The sequence below is a fragment of the Helicoverpa armigera genome, chromosome 16 (genome assembly GCF_030705265.1).
Source record: "Helicoverpa armigera isolate CAAS_96S chromosome 16, ASM3070526v1, whole genome shotgun sequence".
NCBI lineage: Eukaryota > Metazoa > Arthropoda > Insecta > Lepidoptera > Noctuidae > Helicoverpa > Helicoverpa armigera.
Genome location: NC_087135.1, coordinates 5237186 through 5262827, shown reverse-complemented (window position 1 = coordinate 5262827; position 25642 = coordinate 5237186). Strand labels below are relative to the sequence as shown.

The following is a 25642-nucleotide window of genomic DNA, read 5'->3' as shown; positions in this document are numbered from 1 at the left end:
CAATAACTGTGAAACAAACTAAAAACAAAGTGTTCCAAGCTGTAATTTGGTGAAACTCGGCACTGAACACGCAATTAAGTGTTTCAAATAATTACAGGGAACAATTATCAAAGTGGCACCGTTTGTGACTACGTCAGCTGTTGCCTTTGCCAAGCGAGTGTCATTTCTTTTATTTAAACGCCGTTTAGATGGCTCGGCCGGTTGTTGTCTCACTTCTATCTGCCAAGTTTCGACATTCCGACTTTTATGGGCCATCTGTTGGGGCCATAACAGTATTCAATTGTCGCCGTACCGCTCTTTGTCTTGACTCCTGATGATCGATGAGACGCCCCGTGAACTTCGACATTGGGGGTTGATGTGTAAAATTGTACGATAATTTTTCTGGGGGTGAATGTAATTTTCCGCGGTGTAAACCTTTATTTTTATTAAATTTTAAGGTTTTTGTACCCTTGTTCTATTATAATAAAAATGATGCCTTAGTTTTCAATTTATTTTAGTTTTAGAGCAAAGTTAAAATGTTACCCAGCAAAATTCTGTATCACACTACATCGAAATAATACAAGTACTTCAAACATTAACCTCAATGTTAACGGAATAGATACTCCACTAAGTTGAAATTTGACGAGACGCCCGTATTAATTAATACCGTCCATTAGCATCGCTTGCTCCGTGTCTCGCAGCTCTATCGCTCTAAATGCAATTAGTTTACACCGAGGCACCGACACCGCGCGACACCGCCCGACACCGCCCGCTCTCAACCTAAATATAATTCGCGCCCTAATAACATTACACCGTAGAGTGTTCATAAGAAAATATTGTAGTTCCTAATGAAATACGCGATGAACTTTTAGCTCTAGCTTTTACGTAAAATCTCCGCTAACACTGTAGGAGCTTTGCCTGATATCTAATTCTGTCTACGGAGGATTTAAAGATGGAAATGTTAATGTAAATAAAGGCTTATATTTTTTTATATCGTCAGCTTCATCGCTCGTAATTATACAAAGAAATTTAGGCGCGGTCGTAATTGAGATGATTATCAAAAAGGCTTGATTGTAAAATGTAAATGCTTTGTTTTGAAATGAGCCGTCTATGGTTGGGTTTTGACGATTAGGTTTTTTGAATATTTTTTTTTTTTTCATTTTAAAAGCAGGAAAAGTATTTCATCTTTTATTTGATGAGTTTGTTTGATATTGAGGCTGAAATTAAGCTGTCCTTGCCTTCCCATGGGCCTCGTAAGAGGCGATTTAAGGATTAAATTAAAATGAGGATGTCCACTAATAACATAACACTTCCTAAATATGATTTCCCTCAGGAGTTTAAAGGTCAGATGGTAGCCTCTGGAACTAAATATGAGGTTATCATATTTACATGTAACGTGTTAATGATGATAACCTTGGTTGTGGTGTAAATATCCATTCCTCTCTATAAATGGTAGTTGCGATGATAAGAGGCAATTTTCTTAAGATTTTCTAAGTTCTTAAGATTTAGGCTTATTTTATACCTATAGGTAAATATCACATTCAGTCATACAATAGCTGAGTGATATCCCACCATAATATACCCAATAAAAAGTCCCTCTACGAAAAACATTAAAATACTTCTCCAGTATTCAAAACTCTGCAAAGGTTTCAGTGCAGTTAACAAAAACAATTGCTATTTATATCTGTGTGCAAGTTGGAGCAAGAGCAAATGGCATTAGGCTTCTCCACGGCTCAATGGCTCGAGACTCAGCAGTTTAGCGCAGGACCTCGTGACAGGCCATGGAGACTGGGGCCTCTAACACAAATTATTAGCGCAACTTCACCCCACTCCGTTCTTTCGTCCGGCTCGCTCGACAAGCCCTCAATAGATTCATTAAGAGTCTAACGAGATCTTCCAGGGTGAATCACAAATGCTTTGTCTCACTAAATGCGATTTATTTTGTTTGTTAATATTTTGTGTACGGACCTGCATTTGTTTGGGTTTCGTAAGAATTTGGGAGCTTTTGAAAATGTTTGTTTTATAGAATTTCTTTAATTGGTTGCTTTGGGTAAAAATCTTTGGGTGAATTTTGATTAACTCTTCATAAATCTTGGGCTGTGGGACCCTCTAATAATAAAGTAAACAAACACAGAGAGGATCTCTTGTTCTCTGCTCTTGTGTTAAATACAATACTTATTTTAGTAAAGATATCAGTTCAGTCATTTGATGTCGATAATAATCTTTTTAAACAGAAACAGTCGTCAAAGTCAAAGCGAATCAAAGATTCATATATAGTGTAGTTACATTCCTACCAGTGATTTTAGTTTAACCGCGTATTCCCCTGAAAACTAGATATATCTGCTATGTACTCATAAAATCACACTACACGTTTTCAGCAATTTCATAGAATAAGAGGCATTTAAATATGTACGAGCATATTCTAGAAGCTTTAACCTTTAAATCCATCAAAAGCAACGCTAAACCAAAAATCGATCATAATCATCCCCCGTTCTGCTAATCAGCGTCCCGCGATCACTTCACAAACGCGTAACTACACCTACACATTCTATATATATCGACGGTAAAAAGGCAAAAGGGGTCAAGCGCCACATTTTGCGATTTTTACTTTTTTATTGACCCCAACTCCACTATTTTTTCTCTTTCGAATGGTCGTAGTATCGTTTTCCTAGCATGAAAAAAAGTCGCTTGCACCAAAGAATTATTTGTACTGAAGTGCCAAATCGATACTTACCAAAAGTGCTCAAGCGACACCAACTTTACGTTTTTGTATCGCCTTGTCATTTGGCATAATTTTAAAAACAATATTAGAAGTAAATAGGTCGTTTGTATCCATTTTTCTTTTATTTGTATAATAACTATAACGTCGCTTACACCAATAGCAAAAATTGTCAACTAAACATAAATTGGCGCTTGGCCCCTTTCTTAAATAATTTTATTTTCATTACGTTGCATTTGATCCACTCCGCACGCGCGACAGCGCCCTTGCAAATGGGTGTATGTCTCGTGTAGGTACGTGAAAGCAAGTTCACGCGTGTTTGAAACGCGATCGCAGTTGTTAACACAGATTAAAATTTTATATAAAACATGTCTGCAACTCCCGAAAACGTGAAATTGCGGAGTGTTTAAGGCCGAAAAAGACTTGCTAGTACCAAGAAGGTTAGGTATTTGATTATAATGATAGCAATAGAGGGGTCGAAGAAATTTAAGACGCCGTGATTCCCCTACTATCATCGGTAAATTCAACCTCATTTAATTTATTTTATAAAAATAAATTTAACGTTTCTTAGGATAGTTTTTAGGGTTCCGTATCCAAAGGGTAAAACGGGACACTAATGTTTTTGCTCCTCTGTCCGTCCGTCCGTCCGTCTGTCACCAGGCTGTATCTCATGAGCCGTGATAGTTAGAGTTGAAATTTTCACAGATGATGTATTTCTGTTGCCGCTATAGCAACAAATACTGAAAACTAGAATCAAATAAATATTTTGGGGGGCTCCCATACTAAAAACGTTATTTTTTTAAGAACTGGTAATAGGTAGTAGGTACGCGTTTCATAGGTACATGTTGGATAATTTTATTACGAGAGCAACTTGAAAATGTGTTTATTGAGATATCTTAACCATATTGGTGTCAAATAAAAGGTCTAGCCTTTTATTTGACACCAATATCTTTATTTGACACCAATTTTTGTATAAAACCATTTTATCCGTTTTTGAATCATGTAAATCGGTTCACGCGTTTAGGAAATCATTAAAAATGTAAACAATCATAATTTTTACCAAGTTATTGTGGTTTATTTACTCAAATAATGTGATAACATGCTGTTGTATGTACTATCAGTTAGGTAACTGCTGTTTTTTGGTTCTCAGTTTTGTTCCTTGTATTGTTTTAGTTTAATACATAATCCATAGTTCTATTACCTACCTGCTGTGCCAAATATAAAATAATACTGTTAATTAAGATATTTTAACTTAAGCCAAAATCTGACTTAGTTCTATGATCTGTTGTGCCAAATAAAATAAAATACTTTACTACTTTATATACATGGAGCTTAGGCCAAAATCTAAATATTCCAACATTCAATATTGGTGCTTGACCCCCTCGCAAATGCGATAAACCTGGTAAAAACCTGGGGTCAAGCGACATCTATCTTTAGAACTATTGATCTCAGGCTTATTTTTATGTAAAATTATTAAAGAACATTGTATTTAAGTAAACTTTTCTGAAGATTGTGATGTGATTCAATAAAGCAATAAAGAGATATTATTTTTTTAAACTTTCTTTTTACTCTCCTGAACAATTTGATCTGTGGTGCTTGACCCCTTTTGCCTTTTACCCGTCGATATATACCTACCTATATATTTAATATGCGAAAGTGGTTAAAGCCGCCTAATTATCAAAGCTGTCGGTAAAGTAAGTTATGAAGGGTGAATTTTTAATCGGCCTCTCATTTCAATTGCACGTAGGTTCTATCAAAACGTATTTACATGCAAATGTTATATTGATTCAGCGGCTAATTGAGATGTGTTTGACATATTTCTATATTTATAAATTGCGTACGTTTGTAGTTAATTGAATTTGTATTGCAGTATGAAATCAATTACGTTGTAATGAGTCAGATTTCATATTTTACTTTATGGGGCTAATTTAGCTATCCGAAAAAAGTTTGTATTTAATAAATAATCAGAATTATTTCGTTTTCAAAGCAGCAGTGTAATTAATAATATCCCTCTATTATTGAAGATCATCACTACGTACATAATTCCAATCTTCTTAGGTTTCTTTTTGTACGAATGCAATTTACACATGCTATTTTCGCATAAAGTTCTCCTCATATTGTTCTAAGGGTACATTAAAGGTATCACCGACGCCCTGTAACCCTTCAGGCAATCTCGCACCCTTCACTCCCGCCTAAGACATCCGCAAATATTATAGAGATTTCTAATTGATAAAGAGATCTTATAAGTGATAGCATTGTGAAGGGACAATGTTACTTTGTGTATGTGTTAGTGTGTGTAATGTAATTTGAGTCACTAGATGAAGTATGGCGTTTGATTGAAAGATTATAAGTCTGAACTCCGTTCATAATTATAGGATTTTGTGCATGTCAGAAGTGCGTGAAAAAATGGAAAAAGATCAATTTATTTTTTACTTATCCGTCACACGTTTTGTATAGCAACATATTATTTGATTATGTTTTTTTTTTTTAAATATATTTCGTTGTAATATAAAATTGTTATACATTACAGTTTTCGCTCAAACGTATTAAGTACTTGAATCAAAGTACTTTTATTAAAGCACTACATCAAAAGATCTCGTCATAAAATTGCAATTTCATCAAATCTCAAATTGGATACAATTTATCTCACAATAAGCTATAAAATTTTAATACGCATGACGTAAATTGATAACACAAAATTCTCTCCGAAGAGATTTAGATATTTATAACAACAAAAGATGTAAAACTGTTTTCAATCGCAAGGATTGCTTAAGTTATTTTTACGTTTTTATTTTCGTTTTATCTCTAGCATCGTTATACTTACATCTAATAGAATCCAAACATTTTTTGTCAATCCGCTTTCTCGATCTTGAAAATCGTTTTCCAAATTTGTTATGCAAATGTCGATATTAAACACGTTCATTGTAGCACTAAACGCAAATCGATCGGAAGCGTTGACTCGACGTCTCTCAAATCACGAATTTAGGGGCGAGGTATTTTTCAAGTCGACTGCAACCACGCGATAAGCGCCCGTTCGGAATGTGACCGAATTTCAATCAAATTTATGAGTTATAATAATGATTATAGGTACTTTATCTGCGCTTCGCATAAAATTTGCAATTTCACTGAAAAGGTGAACTCTAGTGTAACAAATGCGTCGGCAATCGTAAGGCGCTGATAACGATTCGGAAAATTAATCTCGCTGAAAAAACGGACTGGGGGAGTTCGGAATGAGAGCGAAACACGGATGGATTGCTTGCGTTTGTCGCAGTTAATATTTATTAGTCACCTTTTACAAGCGATTTGGAACTCCCGAATTATAAATTGCCGAGAAGCTGTCTACGTATTTTATTTCTTCATTTATGTGGGACTCGATGTTCACCATAAAATTCCGTCCGTTTTTGTTGTCAATTTAATATTTAACTGTACTTTTTCCCGCAAAATAATAACATGAAGCTGTTAACTTCCTTTTGCTAATACTATTTTTTTAGTCAGCCAGATTAGAGAAAATATCAGCTAGACCGCCATTTAATAAAATCTTAAATGTACAACGATTTGTAAAAGAACACATTCGACACAATTCTCGGAAAAGAAATTCCTATTACAGCGGCGATATTTCAAACGATTTCCCGATATAATAAGTTATTATAACACTTAGCAGAAGTCACCGGGTGAAATCTTTGTTCTACGCCGCCCGGGGAGCAACCGGACCGCTCGCAGCGATTGAAATTTAAAATATTGTACCCTTTGCCATTATGCGAGCTTATTCACCCTTGAAATATCCCTAGGGGGCGCCAGGTACAACGATTGGGGAAAATATTTTACACTTGTTACTAAGGATGTCGCTTTCAAGTCTGCCATTACAAACTTGATGCCGAAAAAAAATTCAATCTTACGTCAAAGATTATAGAGTTCAGAACTCTTTGCCACCTGTCGCGATTTTACCAGAATATTTATGAAAAGCACTTAATTAGTATGTCGAGAATGAAAAATTGTTATTGAAACCGAGTTGATTGAACTGGCGATTCATAACTATGTCATTTTGGATGCGACACTAATGAAAACGCGATTAATCACTGCTCTCAGAGAGTGAAATGGTACGCGACGCGTGATTCTGCAATTTGTACTGCACTTTGTTATTATTGCCCTTTCATTTTACGATGAACATTTTTCTTAATGTGGTTTTTCAAAAAACGAAATGGAATGGATGTTGCGGTGGAAGGGTTGAGGGTGCTGTTGAAAGGAATCGATTATTTCGCGATCAATTTGAGCTTGTTTTTACTGCAACGCTTTTTTAAAATGTATTTTTAATGAATGAAACAGTCGTAAAATTTGTTAGCAGTATATTCATTAATATGCTGCACGTTGCGAGTTTATTAAAATCATAAGAAGGTATTTGAGCAGACAGCAAGCTTGCTGAATGAGTTATTGTTGAAGTGCAGCATCATCAAAGTTTGTTGTTCCATCTCTTCAGCTGGTGTTTGTACAAGTATGCAACTCAAACTGATTGCGTTGCAGAAACAAGCCCCTTCAATATAAATTCTTGTATCTGTACATAAATTAAGCGCTTCCACAGACGAGAGCACACATTTAAAGGTTAACAAACCGTTAAAATCTGCACAAAAATAATTAAGCGAATAACTTCACTCATTAGTCGGCATCAAACTCGGCAGTGGTAGGTGCGTAGGGTACTACTTTGCCGCATTACTGCATATTAGGTCCGGACCACTGAGCGGAATACCAACGTTTACTTGATAAAATAAATTTGAACAAAACAAACGCATCCGCTGCGGCGATATGAATCCTCTCTGAAGTTGTGCTAAGCGGCATGGAAGTGGAAAAATTGTAGCTGGCCATCGGCTAATATGTGAATACTTGGAATACCACTATATGAGGTTTTGTCGCCTGCGTGCAGGTATATGCCGCGGCTCTTTTGAAAAATTGCAATGAAAATACTTTTAAAGAACGAAACGGAACTTTTATTATTAGGGTTTCTGAGCTTAGTACTATTTGAAAAGCCTATTTTAAAGGGCCTATTTGTATCAAACAGATAAGGAATAATTTCAAGGGCCTTAAAATCTGTTAGTTATAAATTAACAACATCATACACTGACAATATTTGAATCTTTCCCCCTCAAAAAAGCCACCCCTTCCGTATCTAAGTCTCAGGTAAGTAATCAGTCTCAAATCGTATCTGGTTCAACAGTCTGGCTCACAAACACTATTGCCGATTTAAATTCGCAACTGAATTTAATCCGAATTGAAGTGTCAAGCGTAACGAGAGAGTCACTCATGACGGTGTAGGGCGACCATTCGTTAGTCTAACTCTTTTGGTAAAACGACCCCGGGATAAGCCGGGTGCACTGTTAACATTCTTTTCAATAATGATGGGAGGGGAGATGTGAGTGCTCTGTGTCTTGTTTATTGGATTTTTTGTTGCAATCTACATATCGACGGTAAAAAGGCAAAAGGGGTCAAGCGCCACATTTTGCGATTTTTACTTTTTTATTTACCCCAACTCCACTATTTTTTCTCTTTCGAATGGTCGTAGTATCGTTTTCCTAGCATGAAAAAAAGTCGCTTGTACCAAAGAATTATTTGTACTGAAGTGCCAAATCGATACTTACCAAAAGTGCTCAAGCGACACCAACTTTACGTTTTTGTATCACCTTGTCATTTGGCATAATTTTAAAAACAATATTAGAAGTAAATATGTCGTTTGTATCCATTTTTCTTTTATTTGTTTAATAACTATAACGTCGCTTACACCAATAGTAAAAATTGTCAACTTAACATAAATTGGCGCTTGGCCCCTTTCTTAAATAATTTTATTTTCATTACGTTGCATTTGATCCACTCCGCACGCACGACAGCGCCCTTGCAAATGGGTATATGTCTCGTGTAGGTACGTGAAAGCGAGTTCACGCGTGTTTGAAACGCGATCGCAGTTTTTAACAAAGATTAAAATTTTATATAAAACATGTCTGCAACTCCCGAAAACGTGAAATTGCGAAGTGTTTTAGGCCGAAAAAGACTTGCTAGTACCAAGAAGGTTAGGTATTTTATTATAATGATAGCAATAGAGGGGTCGAAGAAATTTAAGATGCCGCGATTCCCCTACTATCATTGGTAAATTCATCCTCATTTTATTTATTTTATAAAAATAAATTTAACGTTTCTTAGGATAGTTTTTAGGGTTCCGTACCCAAAGGGTAAAACGGGACCCTAATGTTTTCGCTCCTCTGTCCGTCCGTCCGTCCGTCTGTCACCAGGCTGTATCTCATGAGCCGTGATAGTTAGAGTTGAAATTTTCACAGATGATGTATTTCTGTTGCCGCTATAACAACAAATACTGAAAACTAGAATCAAATAAATATTCTGGGGGGCTCCCATACAAAAAACGTGATTTTTTTAAGAACTGGTAATAGGTAGTAGGTACATGTTGGATAATTTTATTACGAGAGCAACTTGAAAATGTGTTTATTGAGATATCTTAACGATATTGGTGTCAAATAAAAGGCTAGACCTTTTTTTTGACACCAATTTTTGTATAAAACCATTTTATCCGTTTTTGAATCATGTAAATCGGTTCACGCGTTTAGGAAATCATTAAAAATTAGCAAAAATGTACACAATCATAACTTTTACCAAGTTATTGTGGTTTATTTACTCAAATAATGTGATGACATGTTGTGTATGTACTATCAGTTGGGTAACTGCTATTTTTTGGATCTTAGTTTTGTTCCTTGTATTGTTTTAATTTAATACATAATCCATAGTTCTATTACCTACCTGCTGTGCCAAACATAAAATAATACTGTTAATTAAAATATTTTAACTTAAGCCAAAATCTGACTTAGTTCTATGATCTGTTGTGCCAAATAAAATAAAATACTTTACTACTTTATATACATGGAGCTTAGGCCAAAACCTAAATATTCCAACATTCAATATTGGTGCTTGACCCCCTCGCAAATGCGATAAACCTGGTAAAAACCTGGGGTCAAGCGACATCTATCTTTGAAACTATTGATCTCAGGCTTATTTTGATGTAAAATTATTAAAGAACATTGTATTTAAGTAAACTTTTCTGAAGATTGTGATGTGATTCAATAAAGCAATAAAGAGATATTATTTTTTAAAACTTTCTTTTTACTCTCCTGAACAATTTGATCTGTGGTGCTTGACCCCTTTTGCCTTTTACCCGTCGATATGAATAGAACGCCAATCTGTCGGACGTTGGAGGGCAACGAGTCGAACTTGCATTGTTTGTTACTCGATTCTATTTGGAGCAAAAATAATGTTTGCACGCACTGTGTGCTACAGTAATGTAATTATCGCATGTGTGCAAATATTTTTTTACAGGTTTGTTTGCATTCGGTAATTTAATATTTAGTCAATTTGCTTTTAGTTAGGGCATTTATTTATATAACAAGTTTTGAAAAAATAACGTATAAGCTACTTTTAAAATATATGTACTCTTGCCTTGTATATAATTTTAACACAGATTTTTTTTACAAAAGTCGACTCTAAGTATTTTCATCGACTTTAAAGTTTTACTGCACAACAACTACACGCGTTGGTCGCTTTAATAAGTCCCGTGTATGATAAACAGGATCAAGTGCGGGGATGTGCGACATGCTTTGTCTCTGTCACACATGTTGACTCAGCTATCTTCCGTCCTCTTCATACGCTTTGGGGCTGAGGATTTAATACGACGTTTGTGGACTAGAAAACTTAATGAAAGTGTGGCAGCTCTAGTTGTGGCCATCATTATCGATGGCTTTGCACTCAGATAAAAAGCTTTTCGTGGTGTTATTGAAACGTATGCCGCTTTGGGGTTAAACGAAACGAAGTGGAACGATCTGAATATAGGAGCGTTGCGTAGGAGTCCCAGTTTGTATGTGGTAGACTGAAATTGTATGTTTGGGCACGTGAAGGTTACTTATATGTGTAGCCTTGACGAAGTTTAATTAGCCAAAGTAATAACAAAAAATTACATCAGAAAGCAAGTTATCAAAACTTTTATTATAAAGTTGATAGTCATCTTAATATTATTTTATATCTAAATTAAAATCTCTGGTGAAGACACAAATAAGAACTCAATTTAAGAAAGCACACACACTGTAAAATTCCAAACTTTTTGGCCTTTTTGTCTTAAAAATAAACAGAAGACAAAATCAAGGGACATTCGTTTCCGAATGAATAAATTGCATACTTTGCAACCCTAAAATTCTAATACGGATGTTTTTTCTACCACTACAACAACATTATGAGCCGACACACGTGGCATCCAGCCTGATATGCTGACTGTACGAAATTAGTCACGCACACATGCACCTCTTTAATGGGGACTGGGTTGGTATAGTTACCATCGTAGACATGGAGAATTAGGTAATGGAGAACTTAGACTTTCGTTGGTATAGCGGACAATTTAAAAAAAACTACATTAGCTAAAAAAACAGTTTTGTGTTAAATTCAAAATAAGTCGAATCAGAGCACTGATTTGCCATATAATTAGCCAAAGATAAGCGTTACAATTTACCAGACATTATTTCATTTTATTCTACTATTAGCATAATTTTATTTGTAATTGTTTTGGGTGCTAGTAAAAGCAGACTTGCATGATCTTATTATCCAAACCAATTTATTTTACCCAAGTAGAGAAGAATTACAAAAAAAAAATGTATTTCAAGCGTCGCATTTTGTCTACAAAAATCTATTGCCTAATAGCACTCCATTTGTTTTATACTCCATGTCCAGAGTCCCCATTAAAGAGGTGCACGAACCGGATAGTGTATCAAGGTCTTAATTTGAATTTCGTACTCCGGTCATGATGAACTGTTTTCGAATGCTCTGCCAATAGTGATCGAGAATTTCGGCTAATCGGAACATTGCATGAAATACCTACTTAACTTATTAGACCAGTTATTCAGTGGCTTCATGCAAATTAGCCTAGTCATAAAAAAATTATATTGGCAATGTCTTTTAACTATCTCTTCCAAGAAATACATGCCTGGGTATAAGAGTCGTTCATAATTAAGTATTAAAAAAGTTTAATAACTCACAGACGCTTCCGTCTTAACGAACTTTTCAGACGGATTGTTGAAGAAAAAATGTCAACTTGCAAAAAAACTTTATGCTTTTCTTCCCGAGATTATATCAGTGTCCTCTGGTTTAATTATCTTTCAGCACGTTATATAGAGGTCATTTGTGGTTTAGTTAAAGTTTTGGGGATATCCACACACATGCAAAGGAAAGGGACATTAAATACTTCAGCCTAAAACTATTAAGAAGATCGAACGAAGTCCCAAACAAACCACTCAGACCATACAAATTAAACCGTGTAAATTATCCCCACTCCAAATTACATTCGAATTTCCGTAGAATTAAACGAGCGAAGTCCTAACCATTTGAAAAGGTCGGATCTATTCGCAACAACACGTTAAACTTACACAGAGCGAATGGCCAGTGGACGGAGACAAAGTGTCGTCATCAATATAAGTGAGTTTAATTCGGTCGCCGGTTGCTGCCAGGGGGCAAGGAACACCACATTAGTAGTAGATTAATATACTCGTATCGTATTGGATGGCATCGCCGTCCCTTATTGGGAGTCCTTCGATACACGCAATGCCTATTCGAGTCGGCACGCTCCGTTGACTCCAGTATCGTGATTTGTCCAGATTCATTTTTGGATCAAAGAGTCATATTATTTAATCAAGCAGAAAAGACTTTTGGGGTCCAGTAATTTATAAATAAACGGGGATGTGACAATATTTCCTCTGGGAACGTACACATTTGGTGGGACTTATTAGACTTATGTAACCTTAACCTTTTTGGGCAATGTGAAAGCCGGGGTTGAGCTTTTATCAGCAAGGTTCTAATATTTGATCAGTGTTATTTATTATCTACCTACTTATATAAATTGCTCTGTGAAAAATGTTTGTGTTAATTTCTAGGCCACAATATTCAGATTTTGAATAAATATAGTTTTACTGTTTAAACCTTTTAATTGCGTTTATTAACCGAAAAATAAATACATTATGGTAACGAGTAAATTAAAACCCCCAAGTATTAATTTTCACCACAAAATTTTGACATATAAACAGAGCACATTATAAATAAAGTACGACTAACCGTATGAACAGTAATAATTCATTTGGATTGGTTCAAAGCAAACTTATTTAATAAACGCAGTCCAAACCGCGGTTCATTTGGTCATATCCGACGCCTGATTAAACCTATTCAAATACAATACTGTGATTGTTTTATTTGTTATTCATTTCGTCTCGACACAAACTGTGATACATAAAGTTAACTGGTAAGCGAGCTCATTAGACTCAGTTTGTTGTTGCTATGTTAAAGACCCAATAAATCGTCACGATTCATTCATTATCGAAGTTAGTTATGTTTTTACCCTAAAATACGCTTGCATGTAATAGCGTAAAAAAATGATAATTTTGCGACATCCAATATACTAAATAACTGCATCAATATTGGCTCAAAAAAAAACTCTAATCTATTCCGACAGTGACCAAAGATCCATAATAGAATAGCAAAGGACCACTGACAGATACCCACACCATAATCGCCTTGTCACGCTTACACTATTTACCTATAACGCGAATTGCAGCCATCAATGGAGACCAAGTGGCTCGTCTGACTAATGTCCAGGGCGGGACCGTATTGCTACTCCATAATGTAATGGTTACACCTTCTTGGTTACAATTGCTAATTTACTGGTCAGGATCAGGTTTGTAGTTTGATGAATTGCTGCGTGAAAAGTTTATGGAATGCTGAAACTATTTTTTTTTGTGGTGAATTTTAATGATAATTGTTTTCTCGTAAGTTAAAAGAAAATACTTTCGTTTTCTGGATTGAAAATTCAACGAAAAAACGGATTATAATTATTATTTCTCATAGTGTTACGTATGTTAGAGTTATAATAATATATTACATACATCTGAAAATAAATGCATAAAAGTTTTAAAACATTCAGATAATTAAGTCATAGCTGATATTCACTCTGTATGAATCTGCTTAAGAAGGGTAGTCACAAAACCAAACAAACCCAAGAGTCACAAAAATAAACAAAGTCTTAATTAAATTAAGCACAACCTTCAAATACCTTTCACATAAATTCGAAGTGAAATTCTAATGAAGAATTAAATCTTACCTGAACTCATTAGAAAATTAATAGGACCCCTTTGAAATTGAACAAGTTAGAGCGGGTTAGTTTGAGTGTAAAATGATTATGTTCCGAGTCCCAGAGTTTTTGCGTTTCTCCTTTCCCCTTACAGCAACCGTATCTATAATCACTAACTTAATTAGAATGGACTTGAAGCAAAAAATATCCGAAGAAATTAACTGTTTAATTCAAGCCGTGATACTCGGGTTAATACAATTATTAACTTCTGTCACAGGAATCGTCCATGGAAATTACGTTTCTGTTTCACTCAGTAGTCCCGGGAGACTTGTTTTTAGTAATTTTAAGTCCCTTTTTTTAACCCTAGAAAGATAATCATATTTTGAACTACGGAAAAGATAATCATGCGTAAAATTGACGCATGTAATACAATTAGATGTAGCTCTAGGTTTATTAGTTTATTTTAATAAATTATATTTTATTATTTATACACATATATTCTAATTATTAAAACTGCAGATATTTTTTTTTACTTATTTATTTATATTAAAAAAACATCAAAAATCTAAACCTCTTCTATAAATCAGTGAAATTATATAACACTTACTCTTTCAAGTGATAACTAATTTATTATTCTAATAATTGGTCTGTTTTTTAGGAAAATATCAACAATTAGCTTATCTTATAGTATAGGAACATAAATTTACATAAAAGTAAGTTACGAACAGCTTTGGCACATATCAACGTTATGCTCATGATATATCACTTTCCTATACATTTTTTGCAGGACGCATTTGCTTTTCGCCTTTTTTTAGTAGGACAAAAGGTACAAAAAATTCGTTTTTTCGCTACTGGCTCACAGTCATTGTCTTCGGGTGTTTCAGGCACTTCATTTGGTAATATATTAGAGATATTATCTCGCAAATATCTCTGCAAAGTAGGGGCGTCTAAATCACGATAAAGATAATCATGCGTAATTTTGACTCACGCGGTCGTTATATTTCAAAATTGGTGGCACTTACCTTATTGAAACATACACCATACGGTTACTCCCAGCGACAAAGGAAATGTCATAAACGCACATCTATGAATTCGCGCTAGTTAAAAAGACATAGCAATTTAAAAAAAATGCATGCGTAAATTTTACGCAGATTATCTTTCTAGGGTTAAATTCGTGACTGGGTTTATTGAATTTATAAATTCATGTCATGAAAGTTACCGTATTAAACAAATATATATTAAGGACAACCTAAATCAATCTGTTGAATGATTGACACATCTAAACTATACCAATAAAACTGTAAACTATAAATTTACACATTTCATTTTATCGTCTATCATCCATATAACTTTATTTGGAACATCCATCAGGTTATACTTAAACAAAGTAAATCAGCAACTTACAATACGCCAATTTATAAATAGAAGTTCTATACATAGTTACGTTGTGGACGGGAATATTTAACGTGAACAAAGTTGTATCACAAAAGTTTCAGTCCACAGTGAATTAGTAATTATTTTCGATGGGATTTTGGTCCAATTCATTTCACGTGGCCTTTTCCGCTTGCTCTCAACTGTAACGTATCTATTTTAAGAATGTTCGATGCCATTATAAAGACTACTTCAATACATAATATACGGATAGGTACATAAGTTGTAAACTATTTTTTAAAGGTTTTGATGAACTTTATATAATTCAAAGAACTTAAATTAATAAAGTAAACGAACACAGAATTGCAAGTAAACTGTAACAATAACACACTGGCATATATTTTTAATTGAAAATAAAATTATCAGCGGCATAAACTTGCAATTGTACAATGCTACAGAAAAACAATTATATTTTTAACAATGAAGCCTCGTAAGCTTTTGCTGATATTTTTATTCAATTTGCACTTTTTGTACGATATCAGCTTTATTTCTTTTTAAATGATCACATCGACGTTTTCAGTGGACATTTTTAAAGTTTCTGAATTCTTTACAAATATTTTTATATTTTTATTTATAATTAACCTCACTGTACTCGAAAAAAAAAACAGAATAAAAAAGTCATTTTATAGTGGTGCTGCATTATTTATATTTTTACCCTTCTTCGATTTCGAACTTTTTCGTCCATTTTCATCGACTGAAGCATAAAATGTGCATTATCGTTTCTAATTCAAAAGCAAAAACAGTGAAGCATGGAACCTTCTTAAACTACGCCTTCTAGCGTCGTTAACATTTTATTTATTAATATAATTAACTTTGAACGTATCGGACTTTGTACTTAAGGCTTGTTTAAAAATTTAGCGCCAGTTTTCTCGGCAAGAGTTTGTTGGCCCCCACGAGCCTTCACTCTTAATTATTACTTTGGGAAAATTAAGACTGTCGTTTAGCCCGAGTGCCCACCCGGCAGAAGGTTGTGCCTCTCTTCCATTTATCTAAATGTACTTTATCTTGCCAGGGGCGCTACCCACTTCGATGCGTGGAGACGATATTGCTGTTGCGAATTTTGGACTCACAGATTTTTGGTGGAGATTTTGTCTTCGAGTATTTTAAGTTTCACATTTGACTTGTGCGCAAAATACACTTTTTAGTTCGAAGCATAACAGTTTTAGTTGCTTGACTTAAATTTAAAAACACAAAATTATGTTTTTACAATCACATACTTGAATTAGTCCATGACTACGCTACCAATATACCTACCATTTAAGCCGGTCTAAGCCAAAAACCTAACCAAAATATGCCCAAAACCATCTCTAATCAGCAACATTTTCTAACTCAAAAATACAATTAGCGACTCCACAGCAACGCTATTCTCTATGACGGCTCAAAGTAATGACGATACTAGGCACTACCGCGTTAAGTACATTACCTATTGTAAGTGTTCTTTGAGGTGCTGCCCTACACCGGCGCAGCGACGCGACGCTTTTACTCTAATTATGAGCCTTAACATTTACACACACCTATAGCGACATAATGAAGGGAATGTACCAAACGTATGTACGGTATATTGTTATACCGCTTATATTAATACAAAGGATGCCTCCATGTTATTTAGACTTCGAGTTCATTAAGGCGTTATGTATTTAGTGTTAGATTTATAATTAATAATAGTATTTCTTGCTGAAATTCGGAGGTACGGCGTGTTTGATTAAGGACGAGGACAGTCTGCTTTGATTGTAATTAAGCTCGTGGTGTTTTTGAAACGGAAAATAATTTATAAAGTGTGTTCATTATAATCTCTAAACAGAGAAGAAAACTTGATTAACGTACACTTGTTTTTTTACTAGATTTCCTCATTATTTTTCAAGCAATTCTGCACAAAATAAAATATTATTTTCTCTACCGTTTTTGGACGGTTATATCGTTTGACATTCGACACCTAAGGTTAAGTTTTATTGCCTTTTGTCAAAATTACGAACATAAACCTGCAGTTAAATGCTGAATTTAACGACTAGTTTCAGGTGAAAACGGATATCGTAAATTCTAGTATTAAAGTCTGACTATTTTTTGTCGAAAAACAATTTTTATGACTGGCTTTATTCTACGGCATCTATTTTTAAAATAATCAACTGGCATTTTATAGTACCTACTCAGGTACCAACCTACTATACTCCTGCAATCCAAACAAATCGTATTTATGGTTAAACGGTGGTTTTATTCATTATAAACTAACCATGAAACTAATACCACTACGACACGAAATCTGAATTTCAAATTTCGTGTAGTTCTAGAATAATGTTTTACAAATTAATGGTTAACCAATTTGGCAAAGATTTTCATTTGCACCGCGCAAATTGTGGTCAGCTCTCATTTTCGCTGTTGTTGTTGTGAATAACAAAATTTAATCCAGCGGTTAATAGGATAATGCTAAACGACGGCTAATTGCATCGCACCTAACTACATATTATGGATTTATAGTAATTAACTATGTGAAGTACGTACATGTAGTTGATAATCGATTTATTAATACTTAAAAGTATAAAGAACAAAGGAAAAAAGCATTTCCTAATTACGAAGATATCGTTACGAAGTTGCTACTTATAAAGCAACTTGATGATGAAATAAAAAGTAATCTTAACATTAAAATCATGTACAAACTGTAAGAAACTTCATTAACTTAACGGATTATATAAGATTACAAAAAGAAAACGAAACTCTTTCTATAGCTGTTTTTACGACTTTTATACAGAGTTTTCTCATTAAAATTTAAAAGAACCGCTAATAGGCCTCTTAAATATGTAGCAGTTCGTAGGTATGTTTACTGAAGTATCTAATTTCATCTCAGTCCTCCAGCAACATTAAAATTTTATTATCTGCGACATGAATTAACATTTTTTGTTGCCATAAAATTTTCCGTCTCCTGGCTGGGTCGACGCGAATGGAGATTAGCGTTGCATCTCTAATTAAATCTGTTTTATGGCTTGCTCACTTTACTGTTACTCCCCTTCAATATTTTCAGTGCGTAATAAAATCTAAGAATTAACCATGACAAATAGAATGTAAACGCTAGATTTTTCCTCTGAAATAGATTCAGCTTCCTCGTAGTCAAAAAGAGCCTAAAATAATCCAAGAGATGAAAGCAAACACACTTAAAACATATCTGGCTGTAAACAGCGAGTACAAAGCTGAAGTACGAAATGGGAAAATATTACATCAGGATAAACCGCTGCTTACAGTTCGTTGTAAGGTTTTATTTTAAGTGCTCCGCGTGTGTACGTGTGTTTTTTTATTTCCGGAGCTCCGTATGTTTCGGAGTAGCTGTCACACGGCGCCCGGAGCGGGAAGCTATTGTAGATTCTTAAACATATTTTCAGCCCGTACAGGCATATAAATATTTATGAAAACACTGTCCGAATTAAATCCAGTCTCAACGTTTACGTCGCTCCGTATTGTTTTCCTTTTTTCACAGACGTCTGAGCAATAAAACGTTATGTAGACGTTGAATGATTAACTGCTTGTTGGTTTAGGAGGTCCAATGCGCTTGCCATAAAACGACTACCCCTAACTACTCGTAAAACTGAACGGAATTGCTTTTTCAAAATAATCGTTCAAATTGTATGAGATTAGATACTACTTAAGCAACAGATTTATATCGCGCTAGCAAAGCTTAAACGAAGATGAAATTGTTAATTTTGATACAACCTTCATAAACAGCCATTTATCTTGTTCCAAACTTAAATTAAGTCATTGAAACTTAACACAATCTCTTGAGAATTCTAGTATATTTTGTGTATTTTCTAGCTGTTAGGAAAATATGGTCATATAGGCGAAGTTATCCGGATATAAGATATATTAGGTTATCTCATGAGACCGCCGAGATAATGTACCAACGTACTTCAGACGTCGACGGTGTCTAGGGGGAATCAATAATCCCATAACACACTATCCTTCAAAATCCATTTATGAAATATCACATAAACCAGTCCGCAGGCGATTTTATTTATTCGTATTCGAGCGGAGACAGAAAAGATCAAATAGCCTTTGTCCTTAGTTCCTTACCCCTCTTTACTTATTCAAACAAAATTACATATGCCTGCTTCTGGATCGCCATTGCCCGAAATTTTACGCGTTGGAGATAGTGTCATGAATATAAATCTATCGTAAAGGACACCGCGGAGAGGTTAGCTCAGTTTACGGCGAAGCTCACTTTGCATTCTTTGTACGCGGACCCTTTATGGCCGCTTTATAGACTTAGGTTCTTTTGCATGAAGCCTCGATGCGAGGAGTTTTCGTCCGCCACCGGTGACCGCTCAAGTCATGAATGTTGAATGTACCATCACTGTTATTGCGACCACAATAGCTATCTATTCTTCTATCTTGAAGTGCCAAACGTTCGGAAAAGAAGTTAACAGCTTTCAAAGATATGTACATTGTACATACTTTAAAATACAGAGAGTGTTTAGAGGTTATTTATTTTACCATTTCGGTGATAAATGACAGAACTGAAAGGGATTATTTTTTACTCACTAAAATTAAGTTCTTACAAAGATTTTCGCTAAATAAATACGCAGTACTAAAGTGTTTTTGTAGTAACGTTCAAATAGATGTTTTAGCGTCTTCAGGGCTCTCTGCTAACTATTAATCCCATTTTCTTTCACAGAAGATAACGAAACTCATTTAAGATATCTCGCGAACGCCTTTCAGACGTTTTGGGGTGCAGCCCTGTACTGCACAGTGAAGGGAATGGAATTGACTTTTAAAAGATTCTGCACAACATTTTGTGAGTCTCTATAAAGCAGGCTACATTCGTTGTGAATGTACTTATTTCAAAATTGGTTAGGTATGTATGATTTTTTTATAAGTTTCATGTTACTCCGGAAACAGTATTAATGGCTTTTGATGTAAGATCAAAAAAATATGTTGTTTATTCGCGTTCTTAGAAACAAAAATTTGGGATAACTCAAGAAGTACTGGGAAGTGCGCTTAGACTTTTCATGGAAATCTTTGGAAATATAAGATTTGTGTTTATCTCTATGGCACCGCTATTCTCTAATTCGTATTTCGTCTTAAGAGACCAAAGGTTTCACTTTATGTCTAATAAAATTTTCTTCAAAGTATCCTTAATTGAAAATTCAAATTTATGCATAAGCTCTGATTGTGAGAGCGCGCTTTAGGAAGAGGTACGGTCCAAGACACAACCGTTTAAGAGATTCAAGCCTTTCGAAAGATCTTGGGCTTGTTGGCAAATTACGTTGATGAAAATTACGTCATAGATTAAAACGAACGAATTAATTAATTTCTAGTAAATCTTCTTAAATGGTTTTGATGATACTGCTTAATATGGGTTACATAATTAAGTAAAAATTATGATATTTGACCAAAATTATCAAAACTATTTAAACCTTACAATTAAGAAGATAATTAACAAGTTATAGATTCAAGTCATTTGCTGACTTAAAACTGCAAAGCCTTTTCGTCTTAAAGTAAAACTTGAAGTTCTTTCGCTTACTTAAGTTATCTATCTTTTGTAAGTCGAGAGAATTCTTCAGTACTATCTAGTCTTTTGAACATTAACGGATCGTAAAGCGAGTAATAAAGGTAATCGTTGTGTTGTTACAACTTATTATTTGTGAGTCGACTTTTATTTTCTTGGAACTGGTGTTGTACTTAGAAAATTTAACGTTTGAAGCTGTGTTATATAACTTAAAGTGTATTAACTTATTAAGTGGGAAACGTTTTTTTATGTAAGATCTGAAAACTTAACCTGAAATTTCAAAAACAATTCTGAATACAGTTAGTGAAAATTAAATTAAAAACTTTTTAATTTAATAGGAACATCTTTTCCTTTAATTGTTTATATTCAAAATCCAGCTAGAAAATATGGTTTTCACAAAATGTAAATGTAGGCAAACTATCACTTACGAAATATGTATCAAAAATGAAACCAAAGTGAAGCCCAATTTTCTGTCAAAAACAAAGTCCATGCAAGTATAATTGGTATCGTTTGACGTTTGCCACACAGTGTTATATTACAAAAAACGTTGTTCAAAGTTGTGGAACTCTCGCAGCGATGTACAAAGGGTCTTAATTGAATCACAGCGAGCGAACGAGGTGCGCGCAATGGGGCACGAGTAAAACAAATCGCGGCCAAATGATAATTTAGCACAGTTTTGCGCCAAATATCTGTTACAGTGGGGTGCACGGGTGTCGCAATCGGATGCGGAATCTCGCATCGCGCCCTCTTCCGCACATAAATAAAATCGGACGTTTATTTCATAACGTCGGAAGTTTGATAAGGAGTTCGTGTGTTTCCGTGGCACACCGATCTAGGAAGATTTGCAGCTAAGCCCACACACCTGCTGTCTTTGTATTGTGCTCTTAGAAAGGACTTGCAAGAAAAATTGTTAAATGCTTTCTGTAATAGGGATAGTTTTTGCTGCAGTTGGGAATTCTATTGTTTTTTTATGTATTAGGTTATAGTAGGTATAAACTGAATTTCGCAATTTTCCTACTGTGATATTGCGATCTTTGTTTAAAACATAATGAGTAGATATTTACTACACTAACTTTAGGTATAACAACAAGAGCTTTAAAAAGGTTGCCATTAAAGCAAAAGAAGATTCAATTTAAAGCGCAAAAAACCCAGCGATGCGAAATAAATTTAATTCATAGCCACAAAAGGCCTTAAAACACGTTATCATAAGGGAGTATGTGATAGCAATATTACGCGGAATTATCTTCATTAAATACCCGACGTGCCCTTAAACAAATTAATTTACACTGTGAACTCAACGTAAAGTGCTTTTAAAATCTCGGACCACGGCAGGTGTTACGAACATTAGGTAAATTGTTGGCCGTCGCCATAATCTCTTTAGCCTTTAGACTGGTTATTTTTTCTAAACGTCCGTAACAGTTACTTATAAAAGCAGAAATAATTTAATAAAACCGTTATATCTTTCTCGGGTCACGTAAGAGGGCGCTTCGGGGGAAAATTACATTTTGTTTGGCCACGTCCACGACACGCCGCCGACACGGGACAACTCAGTTAACGAGTGTTCAGGATTCCTGGTATACTCTCATATCTGCCATCTCTTCAGATATAACCAGTTTGTGAAATCACATAACAGTACTGTAAATAGCTTTTATTATGTTGTTCTTTTTATGTATTTCGTCAGTAATTTCATTTGTATCTCTTGTTTGATTATTATTGTTGTTGTTTCGAATCTGAAGTTTACTCTGTGCGTAACAACATTATTTTATTAGAATACAATGTCAAATGACACTTCATATTTAAAAATGACACTGCCTGCAAGTAATTTTTTATATGCTTTTCTAACTGTTCTGTATAACGTCTATTTTACATCTATGAAAAGGACTTTTCCTTTTTACAAACTGAGCTTATATACAGGAGTTAGTACCTACCTACCTATTTCGTCTGACCCTACACTACTACATGAGGTTGTCGACGGCCGAACGCAGCAGTTGTATCATCTTACGTGTCCGTGATTGTCGAACATGGCCGCTGCTATAACAATTGCACTCAGATTTCCCAGTAACGATCGGCGAGGTTTGGACCAACCCCTTTAGCTTTCTCATACATCGCTTACAAAATTGATCTTTTTTTGCCCAGTGCCCATACTTGTACATATAGGTACTTGATACTAGGGTACGAACAGTTAATGTAATGTCGTCAAAGATTCTCAGTGTACCTGTGAACTCGCATACTCTTTGTGTCCAAAAGGGTCAATGCATTTCCAAAACGAAGTCCATACACATTAATTCCTTGAACGCTGATGACTCCCAAGGGAAACTTTAATAGACCTCCCACTACACTAGTACATAGCTACCATATAAACCAAAGTACAATACAATATAAATAAAAACTTTGCCGTTCCATTACCAAGGGCCGACGGTACCCGCCAACATTATTCCGACATTAGCAAAAGTTCCGGACGTCCGAACACTCCAACTTTCTACACGAGAATAAAATGCCACAACAAAATGTTAATTTCAACCCTACCCGGCGACGAATTAGGTAATTTTGCAACAAAATTCGACGACCCAAGGTTTGTACGTGTTAGATTTTTTTTGACGTATTATGGTTGAAATATTTCAGGTAAAAAAGCCTTAAAAGAGTCAATATTAATCTCTACTACCAAAAAATATGATTGGATAAAATTCTGTCTAGCCAAAATTTTTTACACGTTTTGCTTTAGCAAAAATTATTTTTAAGTAGTTACAGATGATCGTCCTTGTTTATACTATTTTTTTAATCTTTATGCCACTGAAAAACATGGAGCAAAATTTAATATCCCATCGAATTTCTCTAGGTTTTCCCCCGACTCGTCATTTCCCCTTGATAATATTACGTGCGAGTACCCACAGACAAGCTCCATGGATGCGAGTCACCTGGGAACACGGGCGATACTCTAACCGTGGGACGTTACCCCATCCATCGCCATGTATGAAAACACACTATTTTGTACACTAACAATGTAATACTGAATACATTATTTTTATTAGTTGTTCAGCGGCTTTTCCCCACTTTAGTGCTGTTTAAAATTCCTTTGCCAGTTTACTTTAAACGTGTTCGCGAAATATTTGAGCTCACATTTTCATAAGTAGATGATTACCTCACTTATAGTAAAAATTACAACAGCTTGGTTGGTTGGAAGAAATTGTTTATGTTTCATTGTAAATTTTATTAAAACGATCAACCGGTAGTTTGAACAATAATGTACTCTGTGAACAGTACTTACCTCTGCATAGTTTATGTGGTTTAAAGCTATATAATACACTGATCAATGTTGTTTACTGTGTGATTATTCTTCACGACTGCTATCAAACTCCGGAATGATCGGTGAAAATGCTCTTTTCCGTGCGCTTATATGGGCTCGATAATGTTAGTCTGGTGAGTTTTACAGTAGGCAAGCGTTGCGACCACAAACCAAACATACGAAGAGATAGCTGAAATTACCTTTTGATGTGGCTCTTTAAACATAGAACACCTGCACGGGGAAATTATGATCATCGGCTTTGAACTTTCGGCGTTGCGTTTTAGTTAGTCTTTGTTCGGTGATTATGGTTATTATTACCTGGTACAATATTTTTTGAATTTACAAGTGCAATAAATCAGTATGATAACGAATATTAAAGGAATATAAACTGAATATAAAGACGATAAAGGCTAAACTCAAATGCGTCAATAAACAAAGAAATTCCGGTAATTGGGGGATCCCAAATATGGGAAGACAACACGTTAGTCACGTTCGTTACAGTACAAACGCAAGTTGTTCTAAAGAGGGGGAAAGTAATCTTCTATAATGCCTCGTTTTAATTTCCAACCGTAAATAATAATTTGGTCAATTTTCCACAATTTCGGTTGCGTGCACAAAGTTTTTATTACAATTTTATTGTTATTTAGGCGTGTTTGTTCCTTGTTTCAGATTACATCGGAGGTTTTAAAGGAGCCTGGCGCTAATGTGAGTTTCCGAAATTCGCTTTTTGTTTATTATAATAGGTGGCCACAATGTAATTGAATTTCACCGTTTTACTTTTTCTTAACAAAATGTTAGTAGTAGTAAAGTTAGGAGTGCGCTGTTACTGCGTAAATAACAAAGTTCCGTGTCCGGCGCGGCTAACCTCGGGCACAATAATAAAATCCCAAAAGCAGATAGGCTCACGTAATGTGAAACGAAACTAGCGGCCGGCGAAATTTTTAGAGAGGGAAATTTTAGTCAACGGCAAGGTAGGCCAAAACTATGAGCGTTAAGAAACTTTTATGAGCGGGCAAGCCATTTAACCGCGAGTCAAGAGCTAATCCCACTAGCCGGCCGCCGTGAACAACGCACCTGAGACCGAGCTTTTTATTTCTGTTTCACATTTCCACCTAATTTCAGGCCGGTGAGGCTGCCGAGGTGGGCTGAACTTTGTCGGGCGTCATAAATTTATTTAACGGCCCGAAGGCAATAAGAGGCGGAGTGTAAAAAGAAAAATACGATACCAACGTGCCTAGCCGTTATTGCAATTAAACAGAGGAAGTAAATCTTTCAATACGAGCGGCGAGCGTTCGCCTCCCGTTTCCTGCCTTAATTTATCGCTTTGTTTTAGTCACTGGCGCGTCCCATTGACGGATAGCGATGTGTTTGATTAAAAAACGCAAGTTGATCTCACCACCCCTTCTAGTCGGGGCACGGAATACTAATCCGACTAGACTCCGCCGCGGCACTCCAATAAGTGCCTGCACTTGGCGCCGTTTTATTACTACTGCTTACTGACGAAATACTTAAGTAGTGTCGCAAATGATATTAACACAAAAAAACTCACACAGCTTTTAATTCTACATAAATGTATTTCAGAGAATATTCTTAATT

At 35.1% G+C, this 25642-nt stretch overlaps 1 protein-coding gene across 4 annotated transcripts in view; it reads left to right on the top strand.

Annotated features, from left to right (window-relative positions):
- Nucleotides 1–25642, top strand: part of LOC110384536 (semaphorin-2A) — a 284393-nt gene that overhangs the window by 102048 nt on the left and 156703 nt on the right. For 2 of the 4 annotated variants that reach the window (XM_021345848.3, XM_021345847.3), the window contains one exon: nucleotides 24716–24751. The exons of the other annotated variants lie outside the window; for them this stretch is intronic. The gene's annotated coding sequence lies outside the window, so the exon portion shown is untranslated. The remainder of the gene's footprint in view (nucleotides 1–24715; nucleotides 24752–25642) is intronic. 4 annotated transcript variants of the gene reach the window in all.